The 25,670-nt window shown below is 40.1% G+C and overlaps 1 pseudogene; it reads right to left on the bottom strand.

Moving 5' to 3' along the window:
• Positions 1-2,806: 2,806 nt before the first annotated feature.
• On the bottom strand, positions 2,807-15,754 carry LOC137758821 (CCAAT/enhancer-binding protein gamma-like; annotated as a pseudogene).
• Positions 15,755-25,670: the final 9,916 nt, after the last annotated feature.

Genomic DNA, 25,670 nt, shown 5'->3' on the forward strand with positions numbered 1-25,670 from the left:
TTTAGATGAGGTGGCTCTAATGCCACAGCAGCCTATGTAAGCAGACCAAAATCAAGCCTGTAAATGCCTCAAGGTTATAAAATTGTAACCTAAGGACAACCAATCACAAGTAGCCAAGTAGGCTTTAAGCTTTAGTCAATTTCCTCGCTTTGCTTCTGCCTTTTCTCTGTAAAAGTCTCTCTCCAGCTCTTTTTGATAGAGAACTCCTAACCACCTACCATTTGGAGCTGCCCAATTTGAACTGACTTTTGCTCACAAACTCTTAAAATTTTTAATATGCCTCAGTTTGCCTTTTTAACAACACCAACGCAACCTCAGAAGTTAATGGCCTAAGGTCACATATAAGGGCAAAGACTTGTATCCCAATAAGATATTTCTGAGTGATTCTCAGATGGGCTCAACTGAAAGATGACTTACTAGTCTTTAGTTTCATTATGCTACTATTCTGACTAGCATTCCTACTGAGTCTAAAATAATGGACTACAGACGGTCCCCGACTCAGGATGGTTCAACTTAAGATTTTTGGATTTTATGATAGTGTAAAACTGATACACATTCAGTAAAAACCACTTTTCAAATTTTGCTCTTTTCCCTGGCTAGTGATATGTGGTATGATACCCCCTCTTATGATGCTGGGCAGAAGAAGTGAGCCACAGCTCCCCGTCACAAGTGCAATCACAAGAACAAACAGCCAATACTCTTACAACCACTCCAGACTCTTACAACATTTTAGTTTTTCACTTTCAATACAGTGTTCAATAAATTACACAAGATAGTCAACATATTATAAAACAGGTTTTGTGTTAGATGATTTTTGCCCAACTTTAGGCTAATATAAGTGTCTGAGTGCTGTCATCTGAAAAAAAAATGCACAGCACGAGGGTCGTGAGTTCAGTTTTATATGGGACAAAATGAGGACTATAGCCCAGGAGATAGCCTCTCAGATGGCTCTGACAAACTGCTCGGAAGAGGTAGTGGGGGAGGTCACTATACATGTGATTTTAGTGAAGAGAGACACGTTCAATCTAGCACACATTTTGGCAGAATCTTATTGCTAGTCACAAGAAGCTTGCTGCTAGTCATGAGGAACAGATGTCTGCTAACGATTTTAGTGTTTTTCTAGATACAAGAAGATGCAAGAATTTGGGCTCATAAAATCTTCTCCTGAAGATATCTAACTATCTGAAGGCCTGTTCTGCCAGTTTTTCCCAGAGCAGAGTGCCTCGTTCCTGATCTCCACCCTGAACTCCTTTCAGGGTGTGCCGAAGGTCAGCAACTGCAGTGTCTAGCGACTTCATTCTTATAGAACCAGATAGCGAGCAACAATTTTTAGTTGGCAGTGCCCCTCATGGTCATAAATTTGACGATGGCTTGGGAGGCATTTCATGACCATTTTGTCCCACGGTGCATGGAATGTTCATTCCTAGGTCAGGCAAGGATTTCATTGATACCACTCAATGTGCTATTACTGGACTAGGCCCTATTAACTGTAGCCAAAAGCCTCTAGACCACCTGTCTTACTAGTCCGTTATGGTCCTAGAAATGATTCCCTCTTGTTGCTTCTTCCCATATTGAGAGTTACTATTACAATCATTGATCTTATACAGAACTATATGTCTGGTCAACTGCTTCAAGTCACTTAGTCATCACTTTATCAGAGGTTCATTCACACATTTGGTAATGTAAGAAACAACAATCTTGTAAAATAAGCAGAATACAAGTAATCTAGCTAGTAGTATTAGTAAGGTCATAAGTAAGAATTTAAGCCAAGAACTTCCATTAGGTGCAACCCAGTATATCCCCAGGTCATTTGACTTAGTCTGTTCTGTACCAATTCTTATCTTTAAAGGAAGTGATATATAGGCTTATTCATAAGCCACCCAGCCCAATTTCCTAGTGTTATTAAGCTGGTAATCCTTAGTATGGTTTAATTGTTCTCAACATAAGGGGGGGAAGGGCCTTAAAAATCATAGCTTGACGTTAGCCATACAAATCCAGCGCACAACTGAGGGAAGTTATATTCTTTGGCTGAAAATTTGCTTGTTGCTCTGATTGAATTTGAGTACCTTCAAAAGAAAATTTATATTTTTCGTGATGGTTAGAGCAAGTCTGATTCATTGGCCATGTGAGGGAGTCCCAGGAAAGAAATACATTTGGTTTGTAAGCAAAAGTGTGAGCAATTATCAAAGTAATTGGTACACAGGCCTGATCCATCATCTTAGGTAAGCTGTCTGCTTCAGATGTAGTCTTCTTCTCATCCTGGTCTGGTAGTTTCTCCTCTTTTTAAGCATCGCTTTTAAGATGATTTTGAGGTCAGCAGTCCTCTCCATAGGCCAGTCCAATGCAAGGGGTCAATTCCCTTAGTTTTACTGTGCATGAGATGGTTAAAAGTACCTGATAAGGGTCCTTCCATTTAGTTTGGAGATAGTTCTTTAAATGATGTCTTTTCCAGTATGCATAATCTCCTGGTTGCAGGTCATGGGGGCATCTTATCTTTTTTTTTTGCCCCTTGGGAAGTCAGGATGTATTAAAAGCATTAAGCTCCAGGGCATTTTTTTTTTTTTTTTTTTACCAAATACCTTTAAAAATGTTTTCTTCATCCCCACAAAAATCCTTATCATTTAAAACCATATACTCAAATTACATGGCTAACATTTTTAGCTAATCAACTCTTCAGTACTGATCCTAGAAAACAACCCTCAATGGATCTTTGAATAACGGAGATTCAGCCACTGATACAAGTGGTGTAGGTAGCCACACCTTTAACGTTCAAGCCACGAGCTGTGACGTTTGGAAGCGGTGAGGTCTACTGTCCTGCATTATCAGAATTTGTCATATTTTCAGTGCTACTGGGTTGCACGTTATCTGCGAGGTTTTGTGGATGCTCAAGAAATAAATCTTTCAGTACACTTAATTCCTTAGCAATTTAATTTTTGCTTCCAACCATTCATTCTCCTCCTTGAGCCGATTCACTCTGCAGCGTATCCTGCGCTTTCTGCTTGCTTTTCAACAGGCTGTTTTTCACCGCCATGTTGTTCCTCTCTCTGCGCTGACGATACTCGTCACTGTTGCGATCCACGGGCAAACTCTTTTTCCTCTGCTTGCTTGGAGGCAAAGCTTTGCCTCCGCCCCCAGGGCCGGCGGGCCCCAGCTGAGGAACCTGCTGTAAACCGCTGGCATGAGCCTGAGTATGGATGACACTTATTCCATTCACTCCCGGGGTACTGTTCTGCTGCGATACCTTGGCTCATTTGGGCACGCTCCCTCGACAACACAGAACAAGTAGAAATGAGGACAAGGTGATCAATGGTTTCCACACTAAACTGCCAAGAAATCAGCACATGTACCTGAACCCCTGAGGGTACTGCCCATCTGTGTTGGAAGAACAGATTCTCCTTCCCCTCAAACATGCATTTCCATCCTCTCCATCTAGACACCTCGGCTGGCAATTTTCCTTACTGTGTTCCCTCCAAGCATGCTAACAAAGCACTTTATTTTTTGCCCTCCTCTGTTCTATTCAACTCGTGGTTGGTGCACATTCCTCCAACCTGTGTTCAACAGTCAACTGCGCCTCCAGCCCGCCCGCCCCCAAGCGGCCTCCACTCTGAGCGGCCCCCGCGGCGCAGCCCGACCCGACCCAGGCCTCGCAGCCCGCGAGTCAGCAAGGAGGAGTGATGGTTATGAAACAGGCAGCCTATGCCGGTTCCGCAGCCGCCACCCGCTTCCCCTCCTCACCGGGCCGTGTGCGCCACGGGCATCTTACCTTCATCCAAAGATAGATTACTGAAGTAAACTTCAGAAACAAACTTAGAGTGTCCTTTAAATAATTCAATTAAACTTTACAATAATGTAACAGCAAGGAGCTACTGGGAAGTGGGTCTTAGTAAATACAGACCTCAACTAACAAAACTATAATTTTATGTCCACTGAAACTATCTTTTTCTCTCTAAAATTACCCTCATTTCTACAAAATATAGCCAAAATAAGACTAACTTGTTTGCAAAATAAGTCTGGTTTCAATAAACTTGGCCTGATGATTTATACAAGTGTAATTGATCATATAGGTTCTTTTAAAGTTGGCTTTGCTGGAACTTTTTAAGGAATCTCAAATTAAATTTTTAAAAGGCCTTTCAAGGGTAGGAAAGCTACGCCAAGGGCTTGTCACTGATTTTGCCTTGGAAAATTTTGAGTGAATCTCTCCCTTTTCAAGGTCCTCAAAATACCTTGAATTCCTGCACCTGTTAGGAGGTGGCCTTCCTAATTTACCTGATAAACCTGCTGGTAATCCAAGAGTTTCCAATCTCTGGAGGGATCAGTTAGAGAGAAAGGATATATGTTTCAATTCTGCTTACAAAGGTATAATTTACTAAATTGATGTAAGTCATAATTAGCTTAAGGGGAAGGGTTCCTTATAGCTGGAAAAATAAAGATTAAAAGCCAATAATATTTCAGACAGAAGCCATAAAAAATTATAACCATATTCACCAGTTCACTGTCTCATGTAACTAATCCTTTTTGTTAAGTTTTATGAAGCCAAGAGATTTTCCATTAGAATTCTTTAATTTCTTACCCATCAGCAGTATAATCTGAAAGTTATCAGAAGCCTGCACTTGTCAAAAAGTGCATATTCTTGCTATGAATATTCTTGAAGAGGAAGCATTTTTGCAAGGGCATCAGAGTAAAACAATAACTGTCTATGAATGATAAGACTTAAGGCACGGTTAGAGACCTAATTACAATGCAATTGACAAAGAAACTTGGTTACTGCTATGACATAAAACATTTTAAGTTAACTAGAATTATCACTGATAATACTTCACCAAGGCCTACTGCTTTTTAGGAATTCCATATAATTTCTAGAATGTCTATATTAATAGCATTTACCCATACAATATAACCTAAGAAGATTTATTACTCATTTGACAATGCTTCTCATGTAAGTTAACATACCAAATGAACATAATTAGTTTAATCTCTCTCTTTGGGAGGTTTCAGGGACCCTTTTGAAGCATCCCAAAAGTTAGCTAATGGTCAAAGGAACTTCACTGGAATTTGATTTGGGAAGTTTGTCAAAAAATGTCAGAAAGGTTTCAAAGCACTTGGTCAAATAGGACCATAGATCACCGTGAAACAATACATATTCACTTAAGCAATGTGACAAAAGATTTCAAAGGAAAATACAGAACAGATCACTTAAAAGATAAACTTTAAAAGGTAAAGAAGCTTAAGTTCTGTTATAGAAGCAGCTCTATAGTCTAAAAAAAACTTTGTTTTCTTAACAGAAAGAAAACTGAACTCCAGTCTTGCATCAGCCTACTTTTAGTAACAATTCATTTACTTAATTAAATTTATTCTAAACTTAGCCATCCTGACCTTGCACAAAACTCTTTTCTCAGGGTCCCTTTCCACAAACTTTCCATAACTTTCTGTATTAGTATTAGTTTGTCTCTTATTTTTTTCCCATGCAGAAACAACCATCTCTAGGACAAAATTACTTTCTTTTCCCTTAACAAAATGCAATTCTAGTCTTCATACCTTCTTTCACTGAAAACCTACATCCTACTTTGCTACTGTATACTGAAATATTTCCCTAATTATTTCTGGTAGCTTTAATTACATATTTAAACTAGAATACTCGACTCTTCAAAACCTTAATTTCTAGTGAAAACTAAGGAGCAAGCAAATATGAACTGTCTTTTACGTTAGTATTCTGTAGATTGGCAAACATGAATACCAATAATAATTTCTAAAAATATGTGCTTTCTTATAGAAAATCTCATTGTGGCACCAAACATATTTATCAATAGTCTTAAATATCTTTAGTTTCCCTGTAAATAGAAGCCAATGTTTAGTAATTAGTGTTTCAGTACCTCATTTTATTTGGGAATGACCTAGCTATTCAATAAACTTTCCTCATTTAAATTAGCACAACTCTAAAATTTCAAGTTACCAAATATCTGGAGAGTTTTTAAGTAGACATTCCTAAAACATAATTACTCCTAAGACATTTACCCAAAAGCTCTTACCTCATTTACATTTTTTTTAATAAAAATCATACCAAGTTTTTTCTTGTTGACAAATCTGCAACACATATAAGATCTTATCTGACTTCTATTAACCCTAGATACAGTAAAAGTATTATACTTAATATTGATGATTCTAAAGACATGTCTATACTAATTAAGTTGACAAACTTTAACTTTAATACCAGGTATTAACAATGAATATTTCCCAGTTCATGTGAACCTGAAATTCATTCTGGCAGTTTCCTTTTATATTTCTGAGAATTCGTATAAGCACTTAATTTCCTTTAAGCCAATTAAGTAGAGCTCATTTACAAATTAATTTTGATAATACCATCCAAAGGTAAAGACATATTTATAATGCACACATAGACATATAGAAAGACACAAGCAGAGGTCTCAACTTCACTTTAAAACTTAGTCATGAATTAGGCATTACAATATAAAACTCATTAGTTTATAAATAACATTTGGAATAAGTTAAATTTGAAAAGGCCTCTTCTCCCCCACCCCTTTGTTTCCCTCAGTGTCAGGAATTACAGTCGTCTAGGTATGTATTCCTGAGAGCCCTGGTAGAACATTTACATCTCAAGGCGTTGGGAGAGAAAAGCAAGTTTTCCTAGAAGGACTTGTTCCCTCAGGGTCAGAATTCTGGAAAGGTGTTTTATCATGCCAGCTTTCTCTAACAACTGTGTCTGCCATAAAGAGTCCACTTTGGCCATTTTCCGGGCAAGATTCTCCTTTAATGCCCAATTAGGTAAGTGCTTGTAAGAGTAAATTTTGTGTATAAACTTGGCTGGGGTGTTGGTCAGAGGCTGGTTTTCTGACACCCCTTGTTTCTCTGTTTGAGAGCTCTATTTCCCACCTTAGAGTTGAATCTGTTGGGGATAAAATCTACTAATGAGATTGTGTGTGGGCCAGCGTGCTGCTTGCGAGCTTAACTCCTCTAGGCGCCACTCTAGAATCATCGCAGCCCTCTGACGTGTCTCAGTTTCTCCCTTCGGTCCTCTAAGACCATCGTTGGTACTCGGATCATTGAATGGCCAGTTCTTATACATGATCCCTGGATGAGCACATCTTTTAATTAATAGGCAGGTTGCCTTGTGGGACCACTGCACAGTGCAAGGATTCTGCCTCCACCACTCCCGTAAATTTCTCAGTTTCCTGAGAAAGTCTTAACTGACTGGAAGGAGTCTTATCCTCCTTCTTCAGAGCAAAGCTCTCATGTAATATCTTCACTCTTATCCCAACAAATTCAGTAAGGCAGCCAAATTGAGGAGAAGTGTCAGATCAGCCTTCTACCTAAACACTCAGCCCCGACAGCTCAGTGTCTTTCAACGGGGTGGGCGCCTTCCCCAGTGTCTTTCAGCTGGGTGGGCACACCCCTCAACAGTGTCTTTCACCTGAGGGGCCAGGTACTGTTACATACTGCCAGATAAAACTCAGGATATCAACCCATATGGGAGAGCCGAGAGCCAGGGAAGAGAGACTCACCCAAATTCATCTAGACTCTCTGAGGTAGGTGAATGGGCACAAGAGGCCTCTGCTGGTACCAAACTCTGGTTCCTTGTAGAGTTCAGGCAAAGGAGAGAAGCCTGCTCTGGGTCCCTTCATTAGTTGCCAAACTGTTGACTGAAAAAAAAAAGAAAGCACAACATGAGTTTAAGTTTTATTTGGACAAAATGAGGACTATAGCCCAGGAGACAACCCCTCAGATAGTTCTGAGGAACTGCTCGGAAGAGGTGGAAGCATGGTCAGTATATAATTTTAGTGAAGGGGGATACGTGCAATCAAGCATACATTTTGGTAGAATGTTGCTAGTCACAAGAAGATTGCTGCTGGTCACAAGGGGCAGATGTCTGTTAATGATTTTAGTGTTCTTCTAGATAAGAGAAGATGCAAGCATTTGGGCTCATAAAATCTTCTGAAAGTATTTAACTATCAAAAGCCCTGTTCTGCCAGTTTTTCTCAGAGCACAGAGTGCCTCATTCCTCATCTCCCTGAACTCCATTCAGCGTGTGCCGAAAGTCAGCAACTGCAGTGGCTAGTGACTTGATTCTTATAGAACCAGAGTGCAGGTGAAAATTTTTAGCTGTCAGCATCTTTAAGGTAGACTAGGCTAAGCTATGATGTTTAGTAGGTGTGTGAAATGCATTTTCAACTCGGGAAATTTTTGATTTACAATGAGTTCATTGGGATATAACCTCACCATAAGTCAAGGAAGATCTGTATTTTCTTTTAGATCAGTATCAGAAATATAACTCACTGACTTGTAGATAACACCTTACAAACAAGGAATTTCAGTTTTGATAAACATAGTACCCTTGCTAGAGTCAGAAAATCAATTTTTAGCCTGTTAATATTGTTGGGAAGGAAAACTTTTCCATTCTACCCCTCTAGGTTCTGTGGCTGACTTAAGAACTAAACTGGCATAACAGATAAACAGGAGAAAAACACTATTTTAATTATGTACTTACACACAGGAGCATTCCAAAGATGTGAGACTCAAAAGGCAGCCAGACAATTGAGGCTTATATAACATCCTGACCTAATGAAAGTGATAAAGGTTTGCGTTTCAAAGGAAGAGAAGGCAATTCACCGGAAGGTGAAAAGAGGAAATGAAATATTTGTCAAACAAATGTTGCCTTGCCTTGTAGGTAAGCACCTCAGGTGACTGTTATCTCTGGTAATAACTCTGTTCCTAGTACAGGCCCCCTTTCTAATGTAAATTACTCTTACAAAAGGGTAACTTCTACTGGTTTTAGAGCTTCTCCTGTGTCTGCAGTTTCTCAAAATAATTAGCTCAAAATAATCCTTATGCCAAAGGAAGCATAATTTGGGGTGGCATATTCTGCTACCCTTCAATATTTTACTTCCTTTAATAGAGCTGCAGGGAGAAACTAGTTTTTAAAAAATAGAGGAAGCGGAACAAAAAGAATAGAATGCATTTTCCTAAAAACAATTATTGCAATGGTGTGACCAAATTAGGTGGTCTTCTCATTGGCATGTTGTAGCTTTTTGAGATTCAGCATTCAAGTAATTTAACATAATTGCATAAAATTAAGCTTTAAAATTCAGTTGAAAAATAGCATGAAGTCTCAGGTTGGGTTCTGCAGGATGCAAAGTTTAGCATGCAGAATATTTATTAGAGAGTGCCCTAGGGACCAACATATGTGGCAGGGAGGAGAAGGAAGCAGGAGTGGGCAGAACAAGAAGTGAAGATTCAATGCAGGCCAAGAAAGCCTCGTCTCCCCTGCCCCCATCCCCAGAGAGTTACAGAATATTCAAGATTGTCCTGAACTGTCCCACGATGTCCAGGCCTTCGTACCCCTGATCAGTTAGGTGAGAGTATAAACTACCATAGCCATCCTAGAGATCAATTTAGCAGTATTTAGTGGAACTGGGTAGGCACACACCCTGCGACTTGCCAGTATTACTTGTGTGTTCTTCAGAGAAACTCTTGTATAGGTTTATAAGGGAGAAATGGTATAACAGAGAATTGGAGTCTGTTGTCCATCATCAAGGAACTACATAAACCAAATGGGGTGGAGGCATATGACAATCCTATTCAGTGGTCAGAAACAATGAACTAGATGATGATAGCAAATATTTAGTTAACTACTAGGTAATGATAATACTAGCTAACCCTGACTGATAATACTAGCTAACGTCACTTACTGTTTGCCATGCCCTTTGTTTATCTGCACCACCTTTATTCAACCCAATGCTGCATTATCGTATTCCTAAATGTGGACACTGAGGTACGGAGAGGTGAAGTAATTTGTTCAAGATCACATAGCTAAAAAGTGGCAGAACCAGGGTTTAAATGGAGAAATCCTAATTTTGAGAGGTCATGCTTTTAACCACTACCTCAAGTGTAGACTTTGGGGATAAAATGTTGAATGTGAAAAAGAGAGACAAAACAAGAGCTAGCACTTAATACTCTATGTAAATGTAAGGCACACCTAATACATAAATTACACCATGTCTTTGAATGATACATACCTTGCCAAGGATTTATGTTAATCACTTTAGAGTAGCAGCCTTTGATGGAAGAAGGGAAATAGAAGCAGGAAGATGAAGGGGAAAAGATATAAAAAGAGGAAAAGGGCCTAGCATGCATCACTGATGCTGTGCTATAAACTGATTATGACTAAGACAACTCCCTTCACTTGGGGCCCAAAGCAAGCAAAAAAAGTTACAGTAAAACTTCCGATCTGATCAGGTCTCAACTTACCTGATAAAAACATTTGTCATTTCTTCTGTGATAACTTACAAAATCCTGTAAAAAGGATACAAGACACGAGTCACTTCCACCTTACTCTCAAGGTCCATCCGTATAGCATCTCTCTGTTCCTTGAACACCTTGTGCCTTCCCGGGCCATCTTCCTTCAGCCTGAATGTCTGCTCCTCCCCTCCCCAGCTTGGCTACATTCTGCTCGTCCTTCAGATCTCAGCTGAAACATGATTTTTACAGGAAGTTCTTCCCTTGAGCCCCAGACCAGGTTAGCTCTTCACAGCACTTACTTTTATTATGTAGTTATTTGTGCCATTCTGTTTTCATGTCTTTCTCCCACCTAATATGAGGGCATGTGTTTTATTTCCGATATTCACTATCCCTAAGCCCAGCAGGGTAATTAGCCTGTATTAGACACTCAATATTAAATGAATAAATTCAAGTTGTAGTTTATAAAAATGGCCACAAATTTTTTGATGCTTATCCCTTTAAGAGATAGAAATCTATTTCCATGCTTTGAATCTGGGGGGTTTGTGACTGCTTCAACCAATAGTATGTGCTAGAAGTGATACTGTATGGTTTTGAACCCTAAGTCACAAAAGGTGATACACCTTCCTCCCAGCTCTCCTGGGACACTCCTTTTGGAAAAGCCAGCTACCACATAAGAACTCTGACAACACTGAGACCACCATGCAGGAGACATCATGTGTAGGCACTCTAGACAATAGTACCAGCTAAGCCCAGCCTTCCAGCCACCACTGTCAGGAAGCCAGAAGAGCAGGGACATCACCTTTTGCCCTGCACACCAGCCTATCCAACAGTTGGGTACCATGGAATGACTTCAATTGAAGATACAAGAAGCAAAAGAATTGCTCGGCCAAGCCCTGCCAAAATTTCTGATCTACTGATTATGTGAACTATACTAAGAGGGTTGGTGTGAGTATCACTAAGTTTGGGGGTAGTTTGTTTTGCAGCAATAGCAACTGGACCATCCAGAAACTGGAGAAGAGAGATATAAAGAAACACTGAATATTGAGATAGCATGTATACACCAGGTGAACAGTGCAACAGGGTTATACATACAGTGTACAGCTGCACATATTCTGGTAATATTTTTAAAAACAAAGAATCTTGCAGTTATCCAGGATTTCAGGTATACATCTGTCCCCTGAATTATAGGATGTACCTTTGGTTTCCAGATACTAATTCTAATAAGGTCTTCAGTTGTTGTGACAACCCAAAAACATCCTTACACATTGGAACAATGCACAGATAAGACTGATTTCTCACACACTCATCACAAATTAAAGTACATTCCTTCTATAACCACAAACATTTGAAAAAGAAATTACAAGAGCATCACAGGATAGAGTTTTTAGGCCATATTAATAAAAAGCTTTATTCTAGTTTTTGAAACTTTTAAACTTTGTTTTATAAACTTAGAATTTAAAAATTGTACCAGTGAAGTTGGGTTTAATCAGTGTATGGGTTCAGAATTACAGGCTCAGGGGGCTCCCTCTGGAAGATGAAGAGGGAGGGAAAAAAAAAAGTCTCCACCAACATTAAGGATTTTTTATGTTTCTGGAGGTCTCAAATCCTGGTAATTTTCCTGTCAACTCAAACTTAGGAAAATATTGTTACTACATAGCTTGGTATTCTAAACTTGTGAGATTACAGAGCCATCAGAAGGTTCTGTAAAGAAAATCTCATTGCCATCACAATGAGTATGGGATTACAGAATTCAAACTTTTTACCCAAAATTGAGGAAGTCAGCAATTCTGATAGAGTTCTTTACATAATATTATGCATAGCATAATACTTTACATTATCACACCTTTTATCAGGACTCTTTGGAAGATAATCTGTCTCAGCTATATTCTAGTTATTTAGCTATAAAATATAGCTATATCTAGCCATATTTTAGTTATTTTAGCCTTATTTAAGGATATTTTCTAATTAACTTTTAATTTTGCTTGATAATTTCAAAAGTTATAATGGACTAGATCTCTAAAGATGTGACTGAAAATGGTGGACGTCAAAAGGATAAGTATCTTGGTTTATTACTGTCTTACTATGCAGAATGGAGGCCCCCCAAATCCACCCCCATCAGGAATTTTAATGGCCAGTTTGTTGATGCTCCCTATATCAAATAATGGCATCAGCAAATGTGATGATCTAAGTTACAAAATATCTAAGCCCCAAATGTCCACTCTGACTTCCAGATACCCATTCCATCACCAAATTCCACCACCAAAATTCAACTTCTACAAAAGGGAACACTCCTACACTGTCGTTGGAAATGCAGATTGGTACAGCCACTATTGAAAACAGTACGAAGATTGCTCAAAAAGCTAATAATAGGAATACCATATGATCCAGCAATTCTACTCCTGGGTATATATCTGAAGATGAAAACACTAATTCAAAAAGATACATGCACCCCAGTGTTCATAGCAGCATTTACTATAGCCAAGACATGGAAGCAACCTAAGTATCCATCAACAGATGAATAAAGATGTGATATATATACACAATGGAGTATTACTCAGCCATAAAGAATAAAGTTTTGCTATTTACAATATGGCTAGTCATGGAGGGTATTATGCTTAGTGAAATAAGGCAGAGAAAGACAAAATACTATATGTTATCACTTGTATGTGAACTCAAAATGAGTGTATATAATGAAACAGAAACGGACTCACAGATCTAGCAAACAAACTAGTGGTTGCCAGTAGGGAGAGGGAAGAGGGGAGAGGCAAGATAGGGGTAGGGGATTAAGAGGTACAAATTACTATATATAAAATAGGCTACAAAGATACACTGCAGCACAGGGAATATGGCCAATATTTTATAATAACTTTAAGTAGAATATAACCTAAGAATGAGTCACTATGTTGTATAACTAATATTGTAAATCAACTATACTTCAAGTAAAAAAATGAAAAAATGAATAAGAATTCAACTTCTACATATCCCTTATTTTTTTTTTTAAGAGTTCAGACTTTTATTGTCTGATTTCCCAACTTCAACTTCTTCCATAAGTTTTGGCCTCGCCAGAATTATCTTTCTAGAACATAGGTATGATCATGCCAATCCTTTGGCATCCACATGTCTTAACCAAAATAACCTTTATGTTCCTTAGCCTGATATTCAAAGCTCATCACAAACTTGTCCCGGGCTCTAGACTGTTGCAGAGTTTCAGGTTAGGCATTTCTAATTCTTACCTCAATCTAGAGCCAACCCTTAATCAAAACTGAGTTTTAACTTTGGAAGATTGATGGCCCATGTGGATTTTATTTTTAATGAATTGACTTAGTGGTCTTATCCTGCCTTGTGTGCCAACTCTCCCTGACTCCATCAAATCTAACCAACAGAAAGCATCAGGGGAGGAGGCTTGGCTCTAAACAAATAAATTTGGAATAACTAAATTCACTGGTATCCTTCTGAATAGCTCGCTGACAGACACAGTATTTTCTGAGCTCGTTTTAAAGTATTGTTTACACTGGTCTATGGCTATAAAACTGATTGTGACAAAGCCCAAGAGGGAAACTGGAAGATGCTTGCGTTCCTCCCAGGAGATTGTGCAATGCTTGGAGAAGTCACCAGGGGGCGCTGCACCTCCCTCCACCTCTGCATCTGAAGCATTTCCAGCACACAGCTACAGACCCTATACTTTCAAGACAAAAAAAGAGGAGCTAGAAAAAGGTAAAAATCCGTGGGGCAAAAATGCAGGAGTGGAAGGCAGGCCAGCTGCATGGGTGTGTGACCTGTGTACAAGCGCAGGACTCCACATACAGAAGGGTCTGTCCTTGGTTTAATGCTCTGTTCTGCCTTGAAATTTAGCTTTTGTGCAAGGGCTCCACAATTTATGTAGGCAGTTCTGGTCTGAGGGTTTGGAGGCTGGCACTTCAAGCCATATCTAACCTTCCCTAAGGAAGGACTTGATGTTGGATTTTCTTCAACTTTTTACAACACAGGTCCAGTCATAAAAATCTTTCAATCCCATTTCCCCCCAAAATTGGTTATATGGTATTGTTGGGCTGCACCCCACAGGCCTGCAAGCCTTGTTGCCCAGCCTCGAGACCAAGGAAAGAGCCTGGAAACAGCAACAGAGACTATCAACAGTTTACTGGATAGAGAATCTTACCAGTCTGAAGCAGAAGCTCCTGGAGTAACACCCCACTGTGTATGGCAGACACCAGGAAGGACACGGCAGCAGTCTTCGCTACTCGGGGAGAAGGAGGCTACCATTTACAGGTGAAACTGAAGTTAGTTTGGCTCATCAGTTACCAGGGAAACCATGGGCTGGGACAGTGGGCAAGCACGTGGGCAGTTACTGATTAAGCCCTATAATTAAGAGGATTGGATAATCTTGTGAGGGATTTATAGAGAGCAAGAGAACAGTCATCTTGAGAGGCCTGACGATACACTCCACTCCTACGTACCCTGCACAACCCTTACAATTTGGCCTGCCCCTCTTCCACGATATCCCTGGGGTCAGGTATGTAGAGGTACACAGCAACCAAATACCACAAATGCAATACAAACAACAGCAGCTACAGAGTATCAAGTGTAAGATACCTAGTATGCTAAAAATAGTGATTCTCCAAGAGGTGGGAAAATTCTGGAGCCAGGCGCCTGGCATGCAGGACAGGAAAGAGGTGAGTCTTCAGTCGTCCCCACGTAGTCACATTAGCCGGGTCGATTTTTCATGGCATCTCACTGCTCATCCAGCAATCAGACTCACTTTGCAGTGAGACCACCGTTGTTACCTAGTCCTCAGACAGACTAGGGATGAAATGTGAGATGTTGGACAGGCACAATACAGGGGAGATCATGACCATTAAGCCAGTTACAAGCAGTAAAAGCATTCTGAGAAAATACCACCCCTGCCTGTGGTTTTGTCCTGGCCTGCAGTGCCACGCTGCCTGCCACCCTCAGTCTCCCCAGCCGGTGCCGAGGACTGGAGAGCACATACCGTAAACAGACCACAGTGTTAATGGGATGGTACCTCTCTCCAGTAAGGGGCCCAGATTACTTTAGCAGTTTTGGGTGGGGCCGGGTAGAAGACAAGTGAGATCTGTAAGTCCCTTTCTAACCCTCTTCAGCAAACCCAAACCAGCGGGGCTTTACCTGCCAGTCCCAGGGCCATTTTATAGTGTGTTCCCCTGGCGGGGGGCTGTGGGAGGGATGGGGAGTGGTGTAGATCCTGCAGCAAGCGTGAAAGTGAGCTATTGTCCTGACCGATAGTTGACCACCAAAGGACCATTGCCTAGTTGCCTCTGGGTTAACATGGCGTAGCCACTGGAATGTTCAGTTGTAGCTCACAGGGCTTGAATTAGCTTCCTCGTCCACATGTGGAGAGAGCAGGTTTCCATCTCAACGGCTGTTTAAGTAGTCCACTCACCCTTTCTGCTAGCCCGGCAGCAGCAGGGTTGTAAGGCAGGTGGAAAGGCCAGTGTGTCATTTTTATTGGCCCATGCCTGAACTTCATGGCTGGTAAAGTGGGTTCCTTGGTGGCTATTGAAGTCCATGGGGATCCCATACATCACGCACAGCTGTTATAGATCCCCAACTAGTGGTTTTATTGAGTTGCTGGATGACTTGGGTAGGGCTTTTGTAATGTCTTCCACCTGTTGTAACATTGTAGAGTAGCTGCCGTTCCATCACACTATCGTTACTCTTCCCCCTTCCATAGCTCAGAGCAGAAGCCCAAGGGTACTCTTTTATTACTTTGCCATTGCCACAGGCCCAAACCAAACCTTTCTGGTTAACTGGCCACACCCAATTCAAAAGCCTGTCCCTGGGTTAATATCCCTAATGCCTGTGTCTGTAATTGTTTAGGTTATGCTTGTCTTACCCGACCAGATAACACCCAAATATTTGATAGATAATCCAGGTCCTTGCATTTTGTCTGTACTCACCAGCCAGCCCCGTGCAGTCAGACGAGCCACAAGTGCAGGGCTGCTACTTTTAAAACTAGAAAAAAAACTCTGAGGTTAACAGGATATCATCAATATGGTGGAAGAGAAAGACATCTCTCATGGTAGTCAGCTGCCTCTGCTCTGAAGGGAGCTGCTCTTCATCTCTATCCTGTGGGATAAGGACCTTTATGACCTCATCCCAATCTTCCTCTTCTTCAGTGCTCTCAGTAGGTCCCACACCTTGGGAGCCCAGTTGGGATGGGCCATGACCATCTGGACTCTCTTGTCGACACCCCTTCCTCAAGGACAGCCACCACAGCGCCCCACTTGCTAGTGGACAGCCATACTGGGTTCCCCCTGCAACTTTCCATTCCCCATTCTTATTTCCTGACATCTTGGTGCTCATGGGGGTCTCTTTGGCCTCCTGGCTGGCTCGTCAATTGTTGGGCTGCACTTCACAGAACTACAAGCCTTGTAGTTGCCAGGCTTGAGACCAAAGAAAGAGCCTGGAAATAGCAACAGAAACATCAACAGTTTACTGGATAGGGAATCTTACCAGTTTGAAGCAAAAGGTCATGGAGCTACACCGTGCAGGACAGGTGACTACAAGAACCTTTACTACTCCAGGGAGAAGGAGGCTACCATTTATAGGGGCAAGTGACGTCAGGTTGGCTCATCAGTTACCAGGGAAACCAGCAGCTGGCGCGGGGGCAAGCACGTAGGCAGTTACCGATTAAGCCCTATAATTAAGAAGACTGGATAGTCATGTGAGTGAAGGAGGGTCTGGTCGAGCAGGGGATGTACGGAGAGTAAGAGAAGAGTCATCTTGAATGGCCTGACCAGACAGCTATTTTGCCAGTGTTCACTTTATTGTACCACTTGCTAACCCTGGGCAGCTGGTTTTCTGTGATTTTCTGTGATTCCTTCAGTGAGCAAAAGGATCCAGGTGGAATTTACCTCCTTTTGTTTCCCATGTGGTTATTTTCCCATTCTTTTCTTTTTTTGGCAATATTGTTTTTTAATATTTCTCAACAGTGATGATGGAATAGGCTTTATTGTTGGGAGCTGGTTTTGAGTGTTTTGGCCTAAAGATTCAGATGGAGAGTTGGTGCCTTCAGCCCAGCAGCTTAGAGGTGCGTTAAGCACCTTCAGCTGAGTCTGTGAGCCCATTATAACTTAGGTTTCTGAGTATTTCTGGTTCCTAAAGCTGAAATGAGTCTTTTTGGTTGTCAGTGGTATTTTATTTCCCACTGTTGTCTTATTTGTCCCAAATAAGACAACCTTCTCAAAGCACAAGGCTTTGAGAAAGTTCAACATATTTTGGCAAATAAATAACGCAGCTCCTGATGGAGACCTGATTGCAAGGTGAAATCACACCGTGGGATCCAGAGCAGCCGATAAAGGGGTCAAGGCACAGGTTGTCACTTCTTCCTGTTTGACCTAGATTCTCTCTGTAAAATCCTAATATAAACTCTGTAGGGATTACGATATCAGCTTAAATGGAACTGGAAATCACCTTTCTGCAGCAATGTCATTAAGAAGTGGACACGAAGTGTTCTTAATTCATGCCATGTAGCTGAGAAGACAGTGACACGAAGCAAACTGAGAATCATGCAGTGTCATAGGAAGCCAATGGATAAATTATTTTGTAGGAGTTATAATGATATTAAAATACTATATCCCCTTATATCATTTCAAACTATATGCACAATTGCTTTACAATCGTTATTGATGCGTCTTGGTAAAGATGAGAGATAATAAACAGATCACAGAATCTCACCATATTATAAGCTAGTAAGATGAACAACAACAAAAAAAAATAGATGAAAGCAGTCAAAAAGTTCACAACAACAAGAATGAGACAAGAGAAAAGCCATGACCTTATGTCATAAATTTAGAAGATGACAACCAAGAGAAGAAAGAGAGGAGGGTTGGTGAGGGCTCTTCTCCACACCCTCCCCTCCTGCAAGCATCACTGTTGAGTCAGAAAAGTCCTGAGACTTCTGCTTCTACCTTCTAACTATGGAGAGAAATAGACTAATTAAATATTGTTACTGTCTTGTGATTAGGGAAGGGTGGGGGAGTAGGAAAAGCTACTGGGTAGATGGAGGAAAGGGAAAAACCTGGACTGACTCTCTGGTAGAACATAGGTTCCCAGAGCTCCAGGCCAAGTTTGAGAAAGAATCTATGTCATAAAAATATCTCCCATGAAGTAGACGGAGCTCTTATTAAAGGGGTAAACTCCATTCGTGAAGATTTAACACAATCTCAGAGGAGATAGCAGAGTATTTTTCCAGGAACAGCTGCAAACAGATTTATCTGAGTTGTTCTCACATTCAAGATACAGGAAAGTGGCTAGACCTCAATTCCCAGTCTTCAAATAGAATTCAGAGGCAGGGTAGATTAATGAACTAATTTAAGGCACAATATGAAATTTATATTTGAATTTACAATAATAGATATAATAGAAATTACATTTCTTCAACCTCCATAGAGCCAAAAGCCTCTCTCTTAACCTAGCCGTGAAATTCAAAGAGTGAAAAGTGCCCTAAAACCCAGGAAGATGAGAACCAACTCCCTTCTCAGTGGTGAGTGCCATGAGGCATTCTGATGGGAGATCCAGAGATCACTAAGAGAGATGAGTGAAAAAAAAAATGTCAGAACACGACAGTGGATCAGGGAGAGTGAGCATTAAGAAGAAAGTGGGCAGAGAAAGAAGGAAGGGAGTGAAATCTCCAAGGAGCCCCATCAAAGGTAGGGCAGGGTCTGCCTGGACCACCACAGCACAGGCAAGTTAAGGGGCACCACCTGTGGCAGAGTTTGAGTGCCAATCTATCAGGAAATATAACAAGATGAAGAAAACCACTCAGAGTTCTCTTCCAGACAACCACGTATGGTTGGAAGAAACGTTTCGATAACTTGTGTTAAAAGATAAACTGAGGCATATTAAAAAGTTTAAGGGTTTATTTGCGCAGAAATAGATTCCAATCAAGCTTCACCAAACCACAGTGATTAGGAGCGCTCCACCGATAGGAGCCAGGAGAAAGACTTATATAGACAAAGTGTGGAAGCAAAAGAAATTAATTATTTGATTGCCTGTAGCTTAAAGCCTAGTGAGCTGTTTGTGATTGATTGTCCTAAGCGTTTTGATTTTGTAACCTTGAGGCATTTACAGGCTTAAATTTTGGTTTGCTTACATAAGCCCCCACTACATTAGCACCACATCGGTCTGAGAGCTTCCTTGTTTAATTATTTTACCGCTTGTTTGGGGTGGGGATTGAGAACTCCTAAAAGATGGTCCCAAAGGAGAGGAGGTCAGGTTAAGAGAGTGACTGAATATTTGGGGCCAGGCTGGGAGTGCTCAGGACATGGAGGAAAGACAGTGAACTTTTAAGCTAAGAAGTGGCTTTTCACTTTCTCAGCTTAAAAATGAGATTCAAAAGCTTCAGCTGAAATTGCAGATACTTCCTGGACTTCACCAAGACCTGAAATGCAACTTTGCAGAAAATTAGTAGAGGAGGGTATTTACCACTTGCAAATAAAGAAAAAAATAACTTCCTAAACTGTATGAAAACATCAGCTGAATACTGATCCAGGGGGATGGCTGAAGACCTGGAAAAAGAATGAGAAAAAATGACTTCCTTCTATCAAGTGCAGATTATCTCCAGTGAGAAAAACCTCAAGAAAGATGGTTGGCAGTTCTGTCAACTGAGAGAAAGCTCAAAGAGCTAAGGGATGGGGGTAAAGATCATAATAGACAAAATTGGTGGAAACACAATTTAAATTCCACCTTTTTCCAAGTGGCCCTTTTGCCCCTGCAGTTCACGTACAGTCCTGGGCAGAGGCCCGAGAGGATCAGGGGAACCGCTGGATAATCAAATCCTCGAGAAAAAGGGTAACAGTGTGAGGACCCAAGGAGCCAGGGGACATGCAGGGTTTTTGTTCTGTTTTGTTTTTTTTTATCACCTAGTCTTTATTCTTTTCTTTTTATCATCTTTATTGGAGTATAATTGCTTTACAATGGTTTGTTAGTTACTGCTGTATAACAAAGTGAATCAGCTATATATATACATATATCCCCATATCTCCTCCCTCTTGCGTCTCCCTCCCTCCCACCCTCCCTATCTGACCCCTCGAGGTGGACACAAAGCACCGAGCTGATCTCCCTGTGCTATGCGGCTGCTTCCCACTAGCTCTCTATTTGACACTTGGTAGTGTATATAGGACATGCCGGTTTGATTCAGCTTTCACAGCAGGGACCCCTGAACATCCAAAGCCACAACAGGGCATCTAACTGTGTTTTCTCTTTTATTTATTTTTTATTTATTTATTTTTTTTAATATAAACTTATTTATTTTATTTTTATTTTTGTCTGTGTCGGGTCTTCGTTGCTGTGCACAGGCTTTCTCTAGTTGTGGCGCACGGGCTTAGTTGCTCCACGGCATGTGGGACCCTCCAGGGCCAGGGCTCGAACCCGTGTCCCCTGCATTGGCAGGCGGATTCTTAACCACTGCGCCACCAGGGAAGCCCTGCGTTTTCTCTTTTAAAAAATAATTTTATTTCTTTTTAGTTTAACTGCGGTTATTTAACTGATGCTAGTTTTGCTCTTATTGAGGTTTGATAGAATTATATCCCCCCGCAAAATGTTTTGTGAGTAATTAATGCTTATGAACATCTTATTTCAACTACCTTGAACACTCTAGAATTTGTTAAATATAATTATAAGTATAGGGACTTCCCTGGTGGTCCAGTGGTAAAGAATCTGCCTTCCAATGCAGCGGACGCGGGTTCGATCCCTGGTCGGGGAACTAGGATCCCACATGCTGTGGGGCAACTAAGCCTGCGCACCACAACTACTGAGCTCAGGCGCCTCAACTGGAGCCCGCGTGCCGCAAACTACAGAGCCCACGTGCCCTGGAGCCTGCGCGCCACAGCTAGAGAAGAGAAAACCCCACACCACAACTAGAGAGAAGCCCACACACCACAATGAAAGATCCCGCATACCTCAATGAGGATCCCGCATGCCACAACTAAGACCCGATGCAGCCAAAAATAAATAAATAATAAATAAATTTTTTAAAAAAAATTATAAGTATAATTATGGCATTTTGATTGAATAATCCAAAATTGAAGTTTTATGTGACCAGGTGGAGCCATTTTAAATAATAAAGACCATTTTTATAGGTTATGAGGATGTTATTTAAAATACGTAAAAGTCATTTAATTTACCTCAGTAAGTTTCATTGGTTTTAAAAGCAATATGCACAACCACCACAAAACTGGAGCTAAACTTTTTATGGTTTAGCCCTAAATTTATAGATTAATTTAGAGGAGTTGACATTTTGCAACCATTTGCATTTTATTTTGCAATTTCGTTTTAATCTTTGTTATTTTGTTCAGGATATTCTATATTGTTTAATGTTTCTAAACTTTGTGTAGTCAATATGAAAGTTTTCTCTTTAAAAAATTAACCAGGTTACTTATTTTATATAATGTGTACAATTAATGTGTTCCAGAATTTCATTTATAATTCAATCGTTCAGTAGTCTGAATGCATTCTTCTGTAGAAACACTGTCAGATTCTATGATTAAGCACACCTATGCTATATAAGCATACCTATAGTATACCTATACAAACCTGTTTAAACCTCAGTGCAACTGAAATGCTATACATTCAATGTGAAGTAGTAGATTCTGTGTACTACTTGGTTAAGAAACAATCTTAAAAGTATCTTTCATCTCATGTTTGACAAGAACATTTACCTAGCAGAGGATGAGGAGGCAGAGGGAGGCTTGTGTGAGAAGGATGAAGAGGACTCCCAGAAAATTCCAAGGGCTTCAGAGTTGGTGGTACTTGTTCCCAACTTTATATCTTCTTTTATGTGGGCCACACTGCATTTATTAGCCAAGACTAAGTTCATTTTGGTAACATACGAATGAACCTAAGAGAGAAAGAGAGAGAGAGATGTCTTAAGGTTATTGGGCACAAATTGAGTATAGTAGAAAGGAATTGTTAAAGAGACTGTGAGAAGGCAATTATCTGAGGATTTACTGAACCATGACAAATGAAATGGTGAAGAAAAGAGGAGGACTTTTACTGAGGGTCGAGACGCATAGAGTAAAATCTTGATTTTTTTCTGACCTGACTAGGCTTCTTTTTCCAGAAGAATGTAATATCTCCAATGTTTATAGTTACCCTGCTTGCCCTATATTGCCTATTTATAGATCTAGTTTCAATTTGTTAGTTTTTCGCTTTTTTGTTTTGTTTTTTACTCACGAATCCTTTCTGGAGATCCTAATGGCAAGGCTGATAATGACTCCCTTCGTAGAAGGCAGAGGGTGGAGGAAGTCCAAATTAGCTCTGTTTTTGTTTTTTAACATCTTTATTGGAGTATAATTGCTTTACAATGTTGTGTTAGATTCTGCTGTATAACAAAGTGAATCAGCTATACGTATACATATATCCCCATATCCCCTCACTCTTGCATCTCCCTCCCACCCTCCCTATCCCACCCCTCTAGGTGGTCACAAAGCAACAAGCTGATCTCCCTGTGCTACGTGGCTGCTTCCCACTAGCTATCTATTTTACATTTGGTACTGTATATATGTCCATGCCAGTCTCTCACTTCATCCCAGCTTACCCTTCCCCCTCCCAGTGTCCTCAAGTCCATTCTCTACATCTGTGTCTTTATTCCTGTCCTGCCCCTAGGTTCTTCAGAACCTTTTTTTTTTTTTAGATTCCATATATATGCGTTAGCATACGGTATTTGATTTTCTCCTTCTGATTTACTTCACTCTGTATGACAGACTTTAGGTCCATCTACCTCACTACAAATAACTCAATTTCGTTCCTTTTTATGGCTGAGTAATGTTCCATTGTATATATGTGCCACATCTTCTTTATCAATTCATCTGTTGATGGACACTTAGGTTGCTTCCATGTCCTGGTTATTGTAAACAGTGCTTCAGTAAACATTGTGGCACATGACACTTTTTGAATTATGGTTTTCTCAGGGTATATGCCCAGTAGTAGGATTGCTGGGTCATAAGATAGTTCTATTTTTAGTTTTTAAGGAACCTCCATACTATTCTCCATAGTGGCTGTATCAATTTACATTCCCAGCAACAGTGCAAGAGGGTTCCCTTTTCTCCACACCCTCTCCAGCATGTATTGTTGGTAGATTTTTTGATGATGGCCATTCTGAGTGGTGTGAGGTAATATCTCATTGTAGTTTTGATGTGCATTTCTCTGATGATTAGTGATTAGAGCACCTTTTCATGTGTTTGGTGGCAATCTGTATATCTTCTTTGGAGAAATTTCTATTTAGGTCTTCTGCCCATTTTTGGATTGGGTTGTTTGTTTTTTTCATACTGAGCCCCATGAGCTGCTTGTATATTTTGGAGATTAATCCTTTGTCAGTTGCTTCGTTTGCAAATATTTTCTCCCATTCTGAGGGTTGTCTTTTCGTCTTGTTTATTATGGTTTCCTTTGCTGTGCAAAAGCTTTTAAGTTTCATTAGGTCCCATTTGTTTATTTTTGTTTTCATTTCCATTTCTCTAGGAGGTGGGTCAAAAAGGATCTTGCTGTGAGTTATGTCATAGAGTGTTCTGCTATGTTTTCCTCTAAGAGTTTTATAGCGTCTGACCTTACAATTAGGTCGTTAATCCATTTTGAGTTTATTTTTGTGTATGGTGTTAGGAAGTGTTCTAATTTCATTCTTTTACATGTAGCTGTCCAATTTTCCCAGCACCACTTATTGAAGAGCTGTCTTTTCTCCATTGTATATTCTTGCTTCCTTTATCAAAGATAAGGTGACCATATGTGTGTGGGTTTATCTCTGGGCTTTCTATCCTGTTCCATTGATCTATATTTCTGTTTTTGTGCCAGTACCATACTGTCTTGATTACTGTAGCTTTGTAGTATAGTCTGAAGTTGGGGAGCCTGATTCCTCCAGCTTGGTTTTTCTTTCTCAAGATTGTTTTGGCTATTTGGGGTCGTTTGTGTTTCCATGCAAATTGTGAAATTTTTTGTTCTAGTTCTTTGAAAACTGCCATTGGTAGTTTGATAGGGATTGCATTGAATCTGTAGATTGCCTTGGGTAGTATACTCATTTTCACAATGTTGATTCTTCCAATCCAAGAACATGGTATATCTCTCCATCTCTTTGTATCATTTTTAATTTCTTTCATCAGTGTCTTATAGTTTTCTGCATACAGATCTTTTGTCTCCTTAGGTAGACTTATTCCTAGGTATTTTATTCTTTTTGTTGCAATGGTAAATGGGAGTGTTTCCTTGATATCTCTTTCAGATTTTTCATCATTAGTGTATAGGAATGCAAGAGATTTCTGTGCATTAATTTTGTATCCTGCTACTTTACCAAATTCATTGATTAGCTCTAGTAGCTTTCTGGTAGCATCTTTAGGATTCTCTGTATATAGTATCATGTCATCTGCAAACAGTGACAGTTTTACTTCTTCTTTTCTGATTTGGATTCCTTTCATTTCTTTTTCTTCTCTGATTGCTGTGGCTAAAACTTCCAAAACTATGTTGAATAATAGCAGTGAGAGTGGGAAAATTTGTCTTCTTCCTGATCTTAGAGGAAATGGTTTCAGTTTTTCACCATTGAGAATGATGTTGGCTGTGGGTTTGTCATATATGGCCTTTATTATGTTGAGGTAGGTTCCCTGTATGCCTACTTTCTGGAGAGTTTTTATCATAAATGGGTATTGAATTTTGTCAAAAGCTTTTTTGCATCTATCAAGATTATCATATGGTTTTTATCTTTCAGTTTGTTAATATGGTGTATCACATTGATTGATTTGCATATACTGAAGAATCCTTGCATTCCTGGGATAAACCCCACTTGATCATGGTGTATGATCCTTTTAATGTGCTGTTGGATTCTGTTTGCTAGTATTTTGTTGAGGAGTTTTTCATCTATGTTCATCAGTGATATTGGCCTGTAGTTTTCTTTTTTTGTGACATCTTTGTCTGGTTTTGGTATCAGGGTGATGGTGGCCTCATAGAATGAGTTTGGGAGTGTTCCTCCCTCTGCTATATTCTGGAAGAGTTTGAGAAGGATCGGTGTTTGCTCTTCTCTAAATGTTTGATACAATTCATCTGTGAAGCCATCTGGTCCTGGGCTTTTGTTTGTTGGAAGATTTTTAATCACAGTTTCAATTTCAGTGCTTGTGATTGGTCTGTTCATATTTTCTATTTCTTCCTGGTTCAGTCTTGGCAAGTTGTGCTTTTCTAAGAATTTGTCCATTTCTTCCAGGTTGTCCATTTTATTGGCATATAGTTGCTTGTAGTAATCTTTCATGATCCTTTGTATTTCTGTAGTGTCAGCTGTTACTTCTCCTTTTTCATTTCTAATTCTGTTGATTTGAGTCTTCTGCCTTTTTTTCTTGATGAGTCTGGCTAATGGTTTATCAATTTTGTTTATCTTCTCAAAGAACCAGCTTTTAGTTTTATTGATCTTTGCT

This window comes from Eschrichtius robustus, chromosome 2 (assembly GCF_028021215.1).
Source record: "Eschrichtius robustus isolate mEscRob2 chromosome 2, mEscRob2.pri, whole genome shotgun sequence".
NCBI lineage: Eukaryota > Metazoa > Chordata > Mammalia > Artiodactyla > Eschrichtiidae > Eschrichtius > Eschrichtius robustus.